This window comes from Rattus norvegicus, chromosome 17 (genome assembly GCF_036323735.1).
Source record: "Rattus norvegicus strain BN/NHsdMcwi chromosome 17, GRCr8, whole genome shotgun sequence".
In the NCBI taxonomy this organism is placed as follows: domain Eukaryota; kingdom Metazoa; phylum Chordata; class Mammalia; order Rodentia; family Muridae; genus Rattus; species Rattus norvegicus.
This window is the reverse complement of record NC_086035.1, coordinates 8,607,445-8,620,480: the sequence shown is the minus strand read 5'-3', so window position 1 is coordinate 8,620,480 and position 13,036 is coordinate 8,607,445. Positions and strand designations below refer to the sequence as shown.

The 13,036-nt window shown below is 51.0% G+C and overlaps 1 long non-coding RNA gene across 2 annotated transcripts in view; it reads left to right on the top strand.

Annotated features, from left to right (window-relative positions):
• The first annotated feature begins 10,864 nt into the window (after nt 1-10,864).
• The window catches only part of LOC120097948 (uncharacterized), a 42,240-nt gene continuing 40,068 nt past the window's right edge, over nt 10,865-13,036 (top strand). For both annotated transcript variants that reach the window (XR_010059063.1, XR_005495875.2), the window contains exon 1: nt 10,865-12,542. This is a non-coding gene — a long non-coding RNA (uncharacterized LOC120097948). The remainder of the gene's footprint in view (nt 12,543-13,036) is intronic.

The following is a 13,036-nucleotide window of genomic DNA, read 5'->3' as shown; positions in this document are numbered from 1 at the left end:
ATAGGCAATGTGGTATTGCTGCAGCCTTCCCCACCCTTGGTCCACTCTGTTCGATGCACAAGCTGACCCAGGACGCCCTTTACCGCACTCTGCTACCAATCTGCTCCTTAATTCCTCGCCAGGCTGCCCCCAAAATCCAGGGAGATCCGCCTCGAAGTGCCTGTCTGTGGAGGTAGGAATTAGATCCAGAAAGAGTCTGGGACACTTGGGGTCCCTTGCGCTGAGGTCTGGAACTTGGAAGCGGGTCATCTTTCCCAGTGGTACTTGCTGGTGTGGCCTACCGGGTCCCTTTCCCTGAGGAGAAGAATCACCTTGCATCTCTGGAGCATCTCCGTCTTGCCTGGCTAATGGGAAGGATTGATAGGGGACATCCTGCCAAAGGGACAAAGCATCTCTTCTCCATCTTGTTTGCAAGTGTCGGGGTCTGTGGCTCATTCCTAGAGCAGGGGTCTGCACTGGGGACACGGGAAAGGAGGAAGATGGAGGGGACGGGAAGCAGTGGACAGTTTATCAAGATAGAAATGAAAGATTATTTCTTAGGTATCGTGTTGGAAATGAAAGGGATAATTGTTCCGGGCCAGGATCTCCGGGGCTTGATGCACTGAAGTCTTGTGTAGAATCTGTCCCAGCCATAATACTGTGAAGAGGGAGAATTATCGAAGAGGGGGGAACTGAACTCATTCCTTATGGGCAGACAACGCTCTTAACGTGCGGCTATCACTTCCTTCGATTGTGGGTGACTGGCTTGCTCTGTTTTCTACGGGTATAAATCACCACAGATTGGGTAATCCCCGTTGGATAGTGATTTATTTGACTTGAAGTTCTGCAGGCTGGGAAGTCCAAGATCAAGATGGCATATCTGGTACGGAAGGACCTTCATGTGTTCCAACCTGACAAAAGCCATCACACCTCAGAAGAACAACAGATCCTACCTTAGTTAACCTTTCTAGTGCAGTGATAGAACATGACCAAGGCAACTTACAGGAGGAACGGTTTATCTGGGGCTTACGTTTCCACAGGGATGAGTACATCGGCATCATGGCAGGGAGCATGGCAGGCATGGCTCTGGAGTAGAGCTAAGCCCCTCATTCTGTTTTAAAATACAGAAAGCAGGGCTGGAGAGATGGCTCAGTGGTTAAGAGTACTGGCTGCTCTCCCAGAGGTCCTGAGTTCAATTCCCAGCAACCACATGGTGGCTCACAACCATCTGTAATGGGATCTGATGCCCTCTTCTGGTGTGTCTAAAGACAGCTACAGTGTACTCATGTGTGTGTGTGTGTATAGTAAGTCTTTAAAAAAACCAGGAAGCTTGTATATAATAAACAAATCTTTTAAAAAATGGGGGCTGGAGAGATGACTCAATGATTGAGAGCACTGGCTGCTCTTCCAGAGGTCCTGAGTTCAATTCCCAGCAACCACATGGTGGTTCACGCCCATCTGTAATGGAGTCTAATGTGTGTCTGAAGACAGCTACAGAATAGTCCTATCCATAAAATAAATAAATATATCTTAAAAAAACAAAGAATTCTCAAAGTCTGCCCTTAGTGACACAGATCTTCAAGCAAGACCATCCTCTCCAAATAGCCTCCAACTGGGGACCAGGTACTCAAATGCCAAGATTTAGGAGGGACATCTCATTCAAACCACCACAAACCCACCCTGTGATAAAGGCTTGCACCCTAGTGACAGACCATCTCTCAGAGGTCCAGTATCTCGGTACCATTGCCATGAGGACTAAGCTTCGAACTTGTGAGCTTTGAGGGATATGAACCCCAGCAACAGAGGGTATTGCTAACAGAAAGGGGGCGGGGGAAGCAGAAGACCCAGGAAGACCAGAAATGATGTAAGAGTTCGTTTGAGTCCCATTAGGGCAGAGCAGCCAGGACGATGCATTCCGGGCTCAGACCTTGGCTTTATATCAAATACCATTTCCGGGGCATCGTGCTCTGGCATCTTCAGTGGGACAGAGAAATGGCAGCTCATCCACTTCGCTTTCATCATAAGGAATCATCTGTCCCTGTCATGGTGCTCAGAGAAAGAGAGGTGATGATAATGGTGAAAATGGAAGCAGTAACACAGGCTGGGGCTCTGGAGCCGGATTACCTGAATCCAAATCCCCAAGACACAGCTGGACAACTTTGGATGAGCAACTCCGTTTCCTTATCTGAGGAATGGGGTCAGTAGTGGTGCCCTTCTCAGGGTGGCTGAGCCTACTTAAAAGGCTCAGAGGAGGCCATCCATCGCTACGTGATGATTGTTGCCAGGGCTCCCTTGACACATTCTCCCTGGTCCACACATTGCCATCCGTGAGGTTATTATGGTGAGGTTATTACGGTGAAACTGGCATGTAATGAATGCCCAATAAATATTAGCGGGATGAAGGACTGGAATTTACCAGGTGCCCTTGAAGACTCCCACAGTCATTAATCTTCTCTTAAAAGGATTCTTCCCACAACTTCCTGCCTGGGACTAACCTGGGAGCAGGGAGCCTGCTCAGCATACCTTTCCTTCCCAGTTCCTGGCTGGAGACAAGGGTTTCTCTGGAGCCTTCTTGGGATGCTAGGGAAGCCATTGTCTGCTAACCATCTTCTCCAGGGGTGTATGAGAGCCAGAGCCTTCCCCCAGCCTCTGGGGAGGGGATCTGGCTAGCCTGCGAAGGCGGTTGTGGAGCCTGTCAAGGTTAACAGATAGTCCTTGGCTCTCCCCTAGAAAATTATTCAACTTCTCCCCTGACTTAGGCTACATTGTTTCAAAGTGTGCGGTGTAAACTACTGACCGCTGGGGAATTGCTTGAATTAACAAACTCATTTTTCCCCTTGACCTGAGGTTGAAGTTGAGCAAGGAGTTCTGGGGGCTCTTTTGCAGAAATCTAGTAGGTCGTCAGAACTCAGGTTACATCACATGTTCAACCTTTTGCACGATAGGACTTCTTGCCTGCATTGTCTCAGCTGCCCTGGATTGCTGGGAGCTGTGACAAGCCAGGGAAGTGGCTGGCACTGGAGCTGGCACCTTGGAAAAAGCTCAGGTTAGAGGAGTTTCAGCAGACTTCTGCCCTCCTCTCGTCCTCTTTCACAGTGGCCCAAACCTACCCTTCCACAGGACTTTGCCTAAGCAATGCTTAAATCTGAGCACTGAGAAGTCAGAGGCAGCAGGAGGATTGATAGCTGCAAGATGAAGACCATCCTATCTGATAACTAGCTACCTTCCAGGGGTGTGTGTGTGAGCCTAGATAGTGAGTTCTAATCCAGTCAAGGATATAATGTCAAACGATGTCGGAAACAAGAGAGGGAGAAAGCAAGAGGCAGGGAGGTAGGGAGAGACAAAGAGAGACAGACAGAGATGTGGAAAGAGAGAGACAGAGAGAGAAAGGCAGAGAGACACAGAGAGAAACAGAGTAAATCACACAGAGAGACATAGAAAGGGTGCAAAAACAGTCAGATGGACAGACAGATGGACAGACAGACAGAAACAGATGACAGAGGAGGAGTTGCACACTGATCAGATAAAGAACTTATAGAAAGTACCATCAGAGACTTACGGAAGGACACATTGCCCAAACTAGTGGCTCCTCATCCTGGCCAGGCCTCCTGGTCACCTGGCACTTGTAGAACAGTAGCTGGGCCTCGGCAGCCTGGCCTTATTAGCAGCCAGGGGCAGCAGAGGGGGAGTCTCAAACCATCTGTGGCCATAGCTGTGACTCCCTCTCCATGTGTCACAGGGGTAGGCGATGGCTGGATGTCTTGGTCATTTTCTGTCGAGGAACTCTGTTGGCAGATACCTCGCCACCAGTTTCTTGTGTCCTCAGCTTGTGGGACTTGTGGAACGGGAGGTTCTGTTTGGCCCATTGAAGGAACATGGAGGCTTTTCAGAGTCTGCCCTTCCTCCCCATGTTCTGGTGGCTGCTGCTGTAACAGTGTAGTGTAGTAAGGTTGTTACCCAGGAAACGGAGGGCGAGATTTAAGAAGGGAGGCTGTGTTTCATGCATGTGCTGAGGTCCTTCTAGTCTCTTCTGTTGTGGTGACCCTGCCCTCCACTCCCCATCTTTCTACAAGAGTCCCTGCTGCATCAGGGAGCCATCTAGCTTCCCCACCATGTGTGCCTTTGAGATAACAGTGTCTCTGCTCTTTTCGGAAGTAGGAGCGTAGGGACCATGCATCCGGCCAGCTTGGGTGAGCATCTGTAGTGTTCTGTTTGTGGGTTTCTGTCTAGGCCAAGGCCAAGGTTCGAGGGCTGTGAGAGTTCTTAAGAGACCAGGCTGTCCGTGACTGCGTCCTTGGCAGCTGTCACACATGGTATCGGCTATGCACTGAAAGACTCTGATAGGGACACTGGTTGGTCCTGGTTGGATTGCCATCTCTGGGTGGTGGATCTGGTGCTGACCGTGGGTGCCATCGTCTTCCTCCCACAGTCTGTAGGCATGTGCGTGCTATTTATGTGTCTAATAGGCTTCCTTACTTGAGGTGACATTTACGTGCTATAAAAAGTCCATTAGCTGAATTTAAGCTTCTCCAGAGATCATGGGGCCTAATCTGCATCTGGCATTTGACACATGGGCGTGAAAAGTTCCATGGACTCCGTCTCTGGATCAAACCTGAGATGGGAACAGTAAGCTTTGTGGAGCAGGCAGGTGGGTGAATGAATGCATGAGGGGAGGGAGGGGAAGGGAGGGGGGAAGAGGGAGGGGGAGGGGGAGGGAGGAGGGAAAAGGAAGGGGGAGGGGAAGGGAGGAGGGAAGAGGGAGGGGGAGGGGAAGGGAGGAGGGAAGAGGGAGGGGGAGGGGAGGGAGGGAGAGGGAGAAAGAAGGAAGGGAGGACTATCTAGGGCCAAGCATATTTCTTACAAAATAAGGGAGACTGGTATATATGTATGTATGTATGCATGCGTGCATGTATGTACTGGGTTTTATGTATGAGTATTAAAGTAAATAGCCTTTTATTTCTAATGCTAATAGCATGGTCAACATTCACTATTGTGAACATCACCAAGACACTTTTGTTAGTTTTGCAGACTGAAGTGTTCTCAAGCCATTCCCCATGTTAAAAATCAATGTCCGGAAATTTTGCTTTTGCTTTTTCGGCTAAAGCCTTCGATACAAAGTTAGTTTTTCCCAGTGCTATTCTCTAAACTTGAATGTTGAGTTGAGGCTGGTCCTGGTGGCCCATCTATAAACGGACCAGTTCTACTGGTTCCTTCTACTGCCCTGAGAAGGTCACCAGCGTCCTAGAACCAACATGGGCACCTTGTATTTGAAGCAGGGTCTCTGCTACATGACTGGGCCCTGGCTGAACTTGCCTTGAGTCCTGGTGTGTGCTTCTAAGCCTGGCTTAAGGAATAGGCTGGCCTATACTATATGCCTTCCGTGCAGACTCTCCTGAGTTCCAGGAGAGGCTCCACCTCATGTCCCTTACGCATCACAGACAGTGAGAGGTGGTGATCGGCCCCAAAATAATACCTGGATTAAGGTGGGGGGGGGGTTGAGAAATACAGAAGGAAAAAGTTGGGGCCCTCACAATAAAATCTGCACTTGTATTTCAGCTCCGCTCAGCTACGTCCTGCTGTCCCGCTGTGTGAACCTGACTGAGCCGGGCTTTGATTCTCCGGAGCCTCCTCAGTCTGCTCACTTTAAAATAGGAGTGAGCTCCATATCTGAGGTTGCTCCGAGGGCTGTGTGAACATGGTGACTATAAACTCTTAGTGTATCATAGATGCAGGAGAGAGGGATTCCAACAGCCTGGGTTCGGGTCCTGTACCACCACCGTGCGAGCCCGAGGAGGAATGACTTGCTTATTTTCCTTTGTAAACTGCGTGTGCTTTCGCCTCCCTTCTGGTGATACCCAAAGTCCCAGGCACTGAGCTGAGCCTGTCACCAGCTGGGCCAGTCAGCAAAGGGTTGCCACCCCATGGGCTGTGACCCCTGACTAACTCCTGTCACGAATTTCAACACCTTCTCCCCCACCCTAGGTTTGGGAACTTTGGAGCAGAAAGGCTATTCCTGGCAGTCCTTGGGGTATGCCCAGGCTTCTGACAGCTAGCAGACCCCAGGACTAACTAGGCTCTGGAACTCAGCCTGGCCATGACCTGCCGGCGGTGCCCTGCTTGTCATCTGCAGCCTTGTCAGGGCCAGCTCTGTGCACCTCTGAGTCCCCGACGAGCGCATTGACTTATGTAACGCTGCTGAGCCAACATTTATGAGTCACAGCCAATTTGCCGACCTCGAGTTACACTGCGCAGATGCTCCACGTCACGGCTTGCCTTTGTCTCAGAGGCCGTAAGCAGATAGCATAACCCCCGCTTACCATTAGACATTTTGCAAATCATCTGGGCCCGAGCGTGCCGCGGCCAGATAGTTCATTTATGCTGCGGATGGTATGATTTGTAAAGTAATAAATTTCCCGTCTCTCTGCCAGCAATAAAGTACAGAAAGCAGACGAGGCTGAGGCCCTCAGACACACATGGGCTCCCTGCGAGACCTGGGGGGTGTTCCGTCAGGTTTTGCTCCTCTGTCCCTGAGTTTGCTGGATTCTGAGAAATCAGGTTTTGGCCCATAAATCCCCTCTTCCGTCTGGGTGACTCCTGGCCCAGCGCGGATTTGTTATTAGCCTGTGTAATCGGGCCCCCACCATGACCCGTTTGTTACTTCCTGGGCCCCTCTGGTGCTTTCATTAGAGGGAGAGCCTAGGCAGACATCACTGACTGGGTTGTGGAAAGTCATGGACCCTCCTGCCTCTTGGTCTGTGTCTGGGCTGGAGTCACAGTCCGTGAAGCTTGGCGGGGGCTGGAGGGTGGGGGGGGGGAGAATAGAGAGAGGAGAGTGGCAGGAGCTTGTTTTTGCTGTCCATGAGTCAAGGACGTGGGACTTGTTGTCTGAAAAGGAGTTCTCGGTTGCCAGAGGTGGTCAAGGTTACAGTCGGAGGAAGCCTGAGAAGGGCCAGGTCTCAGTTCTGTCCCCCGGGGGTCCGAATCTGCAGGACACCTGTCATCAGCAGATAAGTCCACAGAAGCAGGGATTGCCAAGAGGACCCTCAGAGCTCCAGCTTAACGTGACAGCTGGAGCTCTGACAGTGGTTAGGTAGCCGGCTGTCCATTTTTGGTTGGCCTTTCCTCACTCCGGATAGTAGCATGCTAGAGGGGTTATAGTCTCTGACGTGGATGATAGGGAGGCCCTAGGGGCTCCGGACCCTGCCAGTCAATAAGGTCACACCCCTTCTGTGGGGAATGTGAGCTAGAGATACCCCTCAGGAAGTATGAGCATCCTTATAGCCCCCATCTTCCTTACCATCCAATATTCTCTCCCTTTGCCTTCTCTCTCTCTCTCTCTCTCTCTCTCTCTCTCTCTCTCTCTCCCTTAAAAGTTTCCCTCTCTTTTGTGCATGTTTGAAATTTGTTCTCTTGTTAAATTTAAATTTAAATCACATTTAACACATAGAAAGAGAGAAAACGAGTTACCTAAAGTATTAGTCACCCAAACTTTGTCCCTGTGGCTTGTATGTGTGATTTCCCCCAAGTAGAAGTGTCCCATCGAGGCTTGCCTGGGAAAGGACATCCCTCCAATTAGGCAGCTCTGCTGTCACCTGCTGGCGTGTGGGGGCCCCCTCTGCCATCCCCACCTTGGGCTAATATTCATTATTTGGTTTCCAGCATCAGAGATAAAACTGGAGCCAGGGGTTCTTGGTATTGGGAGGCAGAATTCCAGGGATGTCGAGGCTCTGGAAGCAGCCTCTGGGCTCTGTTGTGACCCTCACATCCAGCTCCTCCCAAGGTTCATCAGGGGGTCCCTCAGCCCCTCCTTCTACAACATGTTGACCTCTGTCTGCCCCGAGGTGGAGGTGGGGGTTTGCCCAATAGAACTGTGGCATAGAAGGAAGGAGATGATCCGGCATGCCCAGGCTTTTGGTAAATGTTCAACAATACAGACCTGATGCATGCCCTGGGCACACAGCCGTCCCGTTGCTCAATTTAAGCAGAACGCCTGTAGGTTCTGGCACCTGAGGCTTTTCCCTGCTTGCATGGAGCACCGTTCAGCTCTGATTCTGCAGGCGGTGTCTCTGGAGGTGACAGAAGACTTATGAGAGAGAAGTCTGTTATGGAATCAGGAGAGTCTAGCATGGGGCACTCTTAGACCCTATCATTAGGGAAAGTGGATAAGTGGTTGGGGCAGTCCAGGCCACAGGGCAGAAGCTCTTTCTTGCCATCCTTAGGTCTTTGGAGAAAGAGAAGGGCAGAGGTTGGAAGTGTGTTCAGGACCAATAGGTCAAAGAACCTGAGGAGAGAGGCTCTAGAGAGAGGGTGCTGCTAGGAGTGTCCAAGGAGACCTGAAGCCAAGGCTGGAAGTCTAGGCAGGCAAGAGGCCCAGGGTGGAGGCCTGGGATCAAGTTGCCTTCTGCTGTAGCACAGGGGTGTGTGTCCGCATTCCCAGTGTCTGGGTGAGGCTGGCCAGGCTCAGCAGGACATCAGCGACCACTCTCTGAGCAGACACACAGTGCTGGGCACTCCGGGGGATGTCATACTAGCTTTTCTCTTTTCACACCGTAGTCTGTGGAATAGTATCAGTAGAAGAAACCCCAGGTCAATTCCCTGCTCCAAACTTCCCATCGAGGGAAGAAATACAGAGAGAACGAGCACTTTACAGACTTCTAGAAGGCTGTAAGCAGCATGCGGCCCGAGGCCTGTGTGCCGGGGTGTATCTGACTTTCCTTGCCTCTCTGCTGTGACACCCTGGTTTGTGTGCAGATGCCTGGTGTCCGTCAACACGGAGTATGCGGTGCACCAGTCCACGCCTGAGTTTCTGGTGTCCAGTAGCCCCTGGCCTTGCCCAGACATCCTGTTGCTTGACAAAAGTCCTTGTTAGTTCTTCAGCTCCTACGGGCCATAAGAAATGATTGAGCCATACCTTTTCATGATTCGATTCATGATGAAGCGAGGGAAGGAGGCAGGGGCATGACTCACGCCAGTTTATAATAAAGTCATGTGTATTCTTGGGAGTGACGGATGCATCACCAGCTGGCAGGCCACTTGCCCATGGCTGCCAGTACCTCGTGCTCAGAAAACACCAAGTTCAACGACTACGCAGAACATTTAGTCTCCTGGCATTCATTTTAATTTGAGCTAATGTGTGAGGCTTCCTCCTTCTGCCACTCTGGGTCACTCCAGAGGTCTGCCATCTTGGCTAGGAAGAAGCCAGTGAGCTCGAGAGATTGCCTGTGACCAGAGTGACTGAAGCTTTCAGAGACGACTTCAGGCCCGAGCCCCAGTGCTAGAATGGGGGTGGTGTGGTGTAAGTGACTCTTCTCTGCAAGCACAGCCACCCTGTCCTCTCCAGCTGGGTCTGAACATCTCACAAACCTTCTTCAGGCTTCTGAGATCAGATTGCTTACAATAGCAAGCGACAATGAAATGGAGTCACCCAAGTAGTCAGCCAAGGTGGAAGGGAGTGGTCACTTCAGAAGACTCACAAGGGACCCAGTGGTTCCCTGACACCCAGCCAGTGTTGACACTGGGTTAGTGCTGTTGGTTCTGTGGTTCATGACTTCTCCATATGTTTTGGCTACAGAGTGCTCAGACAAGAGAACAGTCGAAGAGCAGGTGCTTTGGCTTGGGGGATTGGCGTCTGTACCTGGGCCTCATTATGGCTGGTATCCCTTAGATTTAGAACTCTGACTTCTTTCAACAGTTCTGGGTCTAGGAGGCTCACCTTCAGATCTAAAGACGTTCTAAATGTGTCTCCCCTTCTCAGCTCTTTGACGTCCTCTCTCTACATTTGCTGTGGAGATAGGCTAAGGTTGGAGCTGGGCGGGGAAGGGATGCAGAACAGGGAACTTGGCCTCACAAGAGCTGGATCACAGCCCTCCTTTTTCACACTGCAGGTGGGGATAGTGAGGCCTAGGAGGGGGAGAGGCTGTGTGTGTGTGTGTGTGTGTGTGTGTGTGTGTGTGTGTGTGTGTGACAGCAAGAGTGTGGCAGGAGCAAGCCTAGAACGTAAGATCACTGCTCTGTCTTGAGGCTGTCCCACCGGATGGATGGTCTGAGGAGTTTCCTGAAGGAGGTGGGTTTTGAGGAAATTTTGGAGTAAGAACTGGGAAGAGGCCAGCAGGAGAGGGAGGAGAGGTGGTGTATGCATACTAGTGATGGACGGCGTACAGAAGGGAGTCATAGCGAACCAAGGGCTGGGGAGCCGAGGTGGGATACTCTCTGCTTTAGGGTCTAGTCTGTAGACTCATCTACTGCCTGCTTTTGTGCTCATGCTACGGACCCTAGAGTCAGGGCCAAGCAAGATGCAGAACAGGTCTGTATGGGAAGAGGAAACTCATACACTCCTCATTTACCAGTAACTTCTTCTAGGGGTTTCTGAGGACTCATCACAAGGGATTGCCACAAAAACAAAGATCTCTTATCAAAAGTCAAAGGTTGAGGTGTGGACAGCGTTTTGCTTTGGGGACACCCTGGACAACGATCTGTCCCAGGCTCACTGTGGCTTCCGGCCATCATTTCTCGGCTCCGAGCTGCCTAGCTCCACATGTTGGAGCCTCTTGCTCAGGCTCGGTCAATGCCTTTCCTTTTTCTGAGGACACTTGTCATTGGACTTAAGGACAGCTGTAGACTACAGCATCTCAAGACCTAGTACAACTGTATACACTAGCATAGTCTAGATCTTAAGGTCTAGGACAGCTGTATACAGCAGCATGGCCTGGGTCTCTAGACCTGGGACAACTGCATGCATTAGTATGACCTAGGTCTTAAGACCTGAGACAACTGTGTACAGCAGCATGGTCTAGATCTCATGAGCTCTCAGTGAACTAATCTGTAAAGATTTTTCTAAATACATTCACAATCACAAGTCCCGGGGAAGCATACTTTTACTGGGTGTGGGGGGCTGGGGGGTGCAGCATTCTGCTCACCACGTCACAAAGCAGTGTGGAAATAGTTTCCCTCCAGAGGGAGAGGTCATAGGTTCTTTTTCCCTTCAGAATGAGAGAATTAATGTCAGGACAAGTTCCAGAATAGCTTGGGCCCTAGCTGTAGAGTTTTTCTTGGCCCACGTTAGAACAGTGGTCAAGGACACATGGGCATCCAACAGGTCCTGTCACCAGGACACCGTGACCCTGGCCCATTCATGGAATGTTCCAGAATAGTATTGTCCAGCCAGCAGAACCTTATACATTTCTGGAGTGATAACCACTAGCCTTGAGTGTCGCTTTCAGGTTTTGAAATCGTCGCTACGCAGCTGGTGAGCCAAAAGGGCTTGATTTTTTTAAAATTCTATTTGAGTTTAATTAAATTTCAATGTAATCAGATCTAAGCGGCTCGTGGGGGCTCTATTGGATAGCAGAGCTCTGGAGTTTTCTTGATTTGACATTCTCTCCTTGTCTGGTCTTCATTTTATTATTGAAAATAGATTTCGTCATAAAGAGCTAAAATGACTCTTCAGCTCTTTATGTGCGTAATGTTTAGAGTTTTAACTTTTGGCTGGGAGACAGAGGCCAGATGGCATTGGCTAGCTTTAGGCCCAGCACGAGGGAGAACAGCGTCCCCTCCGGGTGACGAGAGGAAAGACGCTTTCCTTTTGAGGCCTTGGCCTCCTCTGATATTGCCTGAGTTAATCCGGAGGATGCTGGGTGGGGCAGGGTGAATCTGGAGTCCTGGCAGCGAGATGGTCGCCTGGCAAACTTCTTCATGAAAAGGCGTTAGCAAGAGTTAGTCTACACCTGAGCCTGCTCTATATGATTGGGGTTCTTCCCCTGAGGCTCCCACAACTCCTTGAGATTTGCAGGTGAAATCTACATATTGCCAAGCCCTCTTCCCCACACAACTCCTTGTCTCTGCTTCCACAGACGGGGGTAACTGTCTTGTTTTAGAATACCATGTTTCTTTTTGCTACCGTCGAGATGCCACCTTAAGCAAGCCTCCATTTATTTCTGAATGAAACAAACAAGTCGCTGAATAAAGTGGCGGGTGCTGGAATAGCTGTTTGGGATTCAAGCCTCAGCTGCCCTCGTTTCTTTCTCGGCTGACTCCCCCAGCGCATTCACAGCAGCTCCCGAAGCGTCAGAGTGTCCGCTCGCCTATCTGTGCTTATGCTCAACAGCCTGGAGTCTTGGTCAGGAACAGAGCAGGGTCCGTTCCCGACTTTCTACCTACCCAGACAAGCGGCTCAGCCCTACTCTGGAGGGACTGGTGTGGGAGGGCAGGCTGCCGCCCAGGGTCAGGGAAGAGTGTGCCGCTTGCATGTAAGACACAAATAAGGGATTTAGAAGCATGAAGCTGGTAGGCGTTGCTAGGCAACGGTTTCACGGGGCCTGGAGGTAACACAATCTGGGGAGCAGTCTGGTAGCCAAGCCTCTTAAGGACAAACTGGACCTTCACCACCGGAAGTGAACGGGGCAGGAAAGGGCCTCAGAGCGTTCCACCACCACGGCTGTGGGAAAGACCCGCTCCCGCGGCTCCCTCATAGGTCATGCTCTCCGCGTCGCACAAGATGGGATCAGAAGTGGTCCGAGAAATATGCACGCTGTAGTGGGACAGGCACTGAAGAAGGAAACACCGGGGTGAGGAAAAAGCAAGCTAAGCCAAGGGCTGGCTGCCGGGGAAGCAGTCAGCCGTGTGTGTCTGTAGGTCTGTGGGCACAGTGGGGAAGGGCAGTACCAAGGTAGTCATGCATCCTGCCCCGAGGTATGGTAAATGCTGAGGGCCCATTCTCCTGGTGGAACAAGGCTATAAGTTAGACTCTGAGCCTCCTAGCAGCCAGCAAGAGGGAATGCTATCGTGAGGCTAGGCGTGCCAGCAATGCTGTGTTAGAAAGGACATAACAGTGGCCTCTTGTCTCAATGTACACATTCTGCATAGGGATCCCCGGGTCCCCACCAGCCTCGTTTCCAGGACTGGTCTCTTGGCTGAGGTCATGGTGTCAGGTGGGCTACTTACTATAGGGAGCTTCAGTCCCCGTTGGTCTGGCCAGCTGCTTGTGCTCACACACCTTATGTTTCCAGTGAGAGCATTTCCAGCACTTAGAATGCAGTTTGTTTCCCCTCTCTGCCCCCCA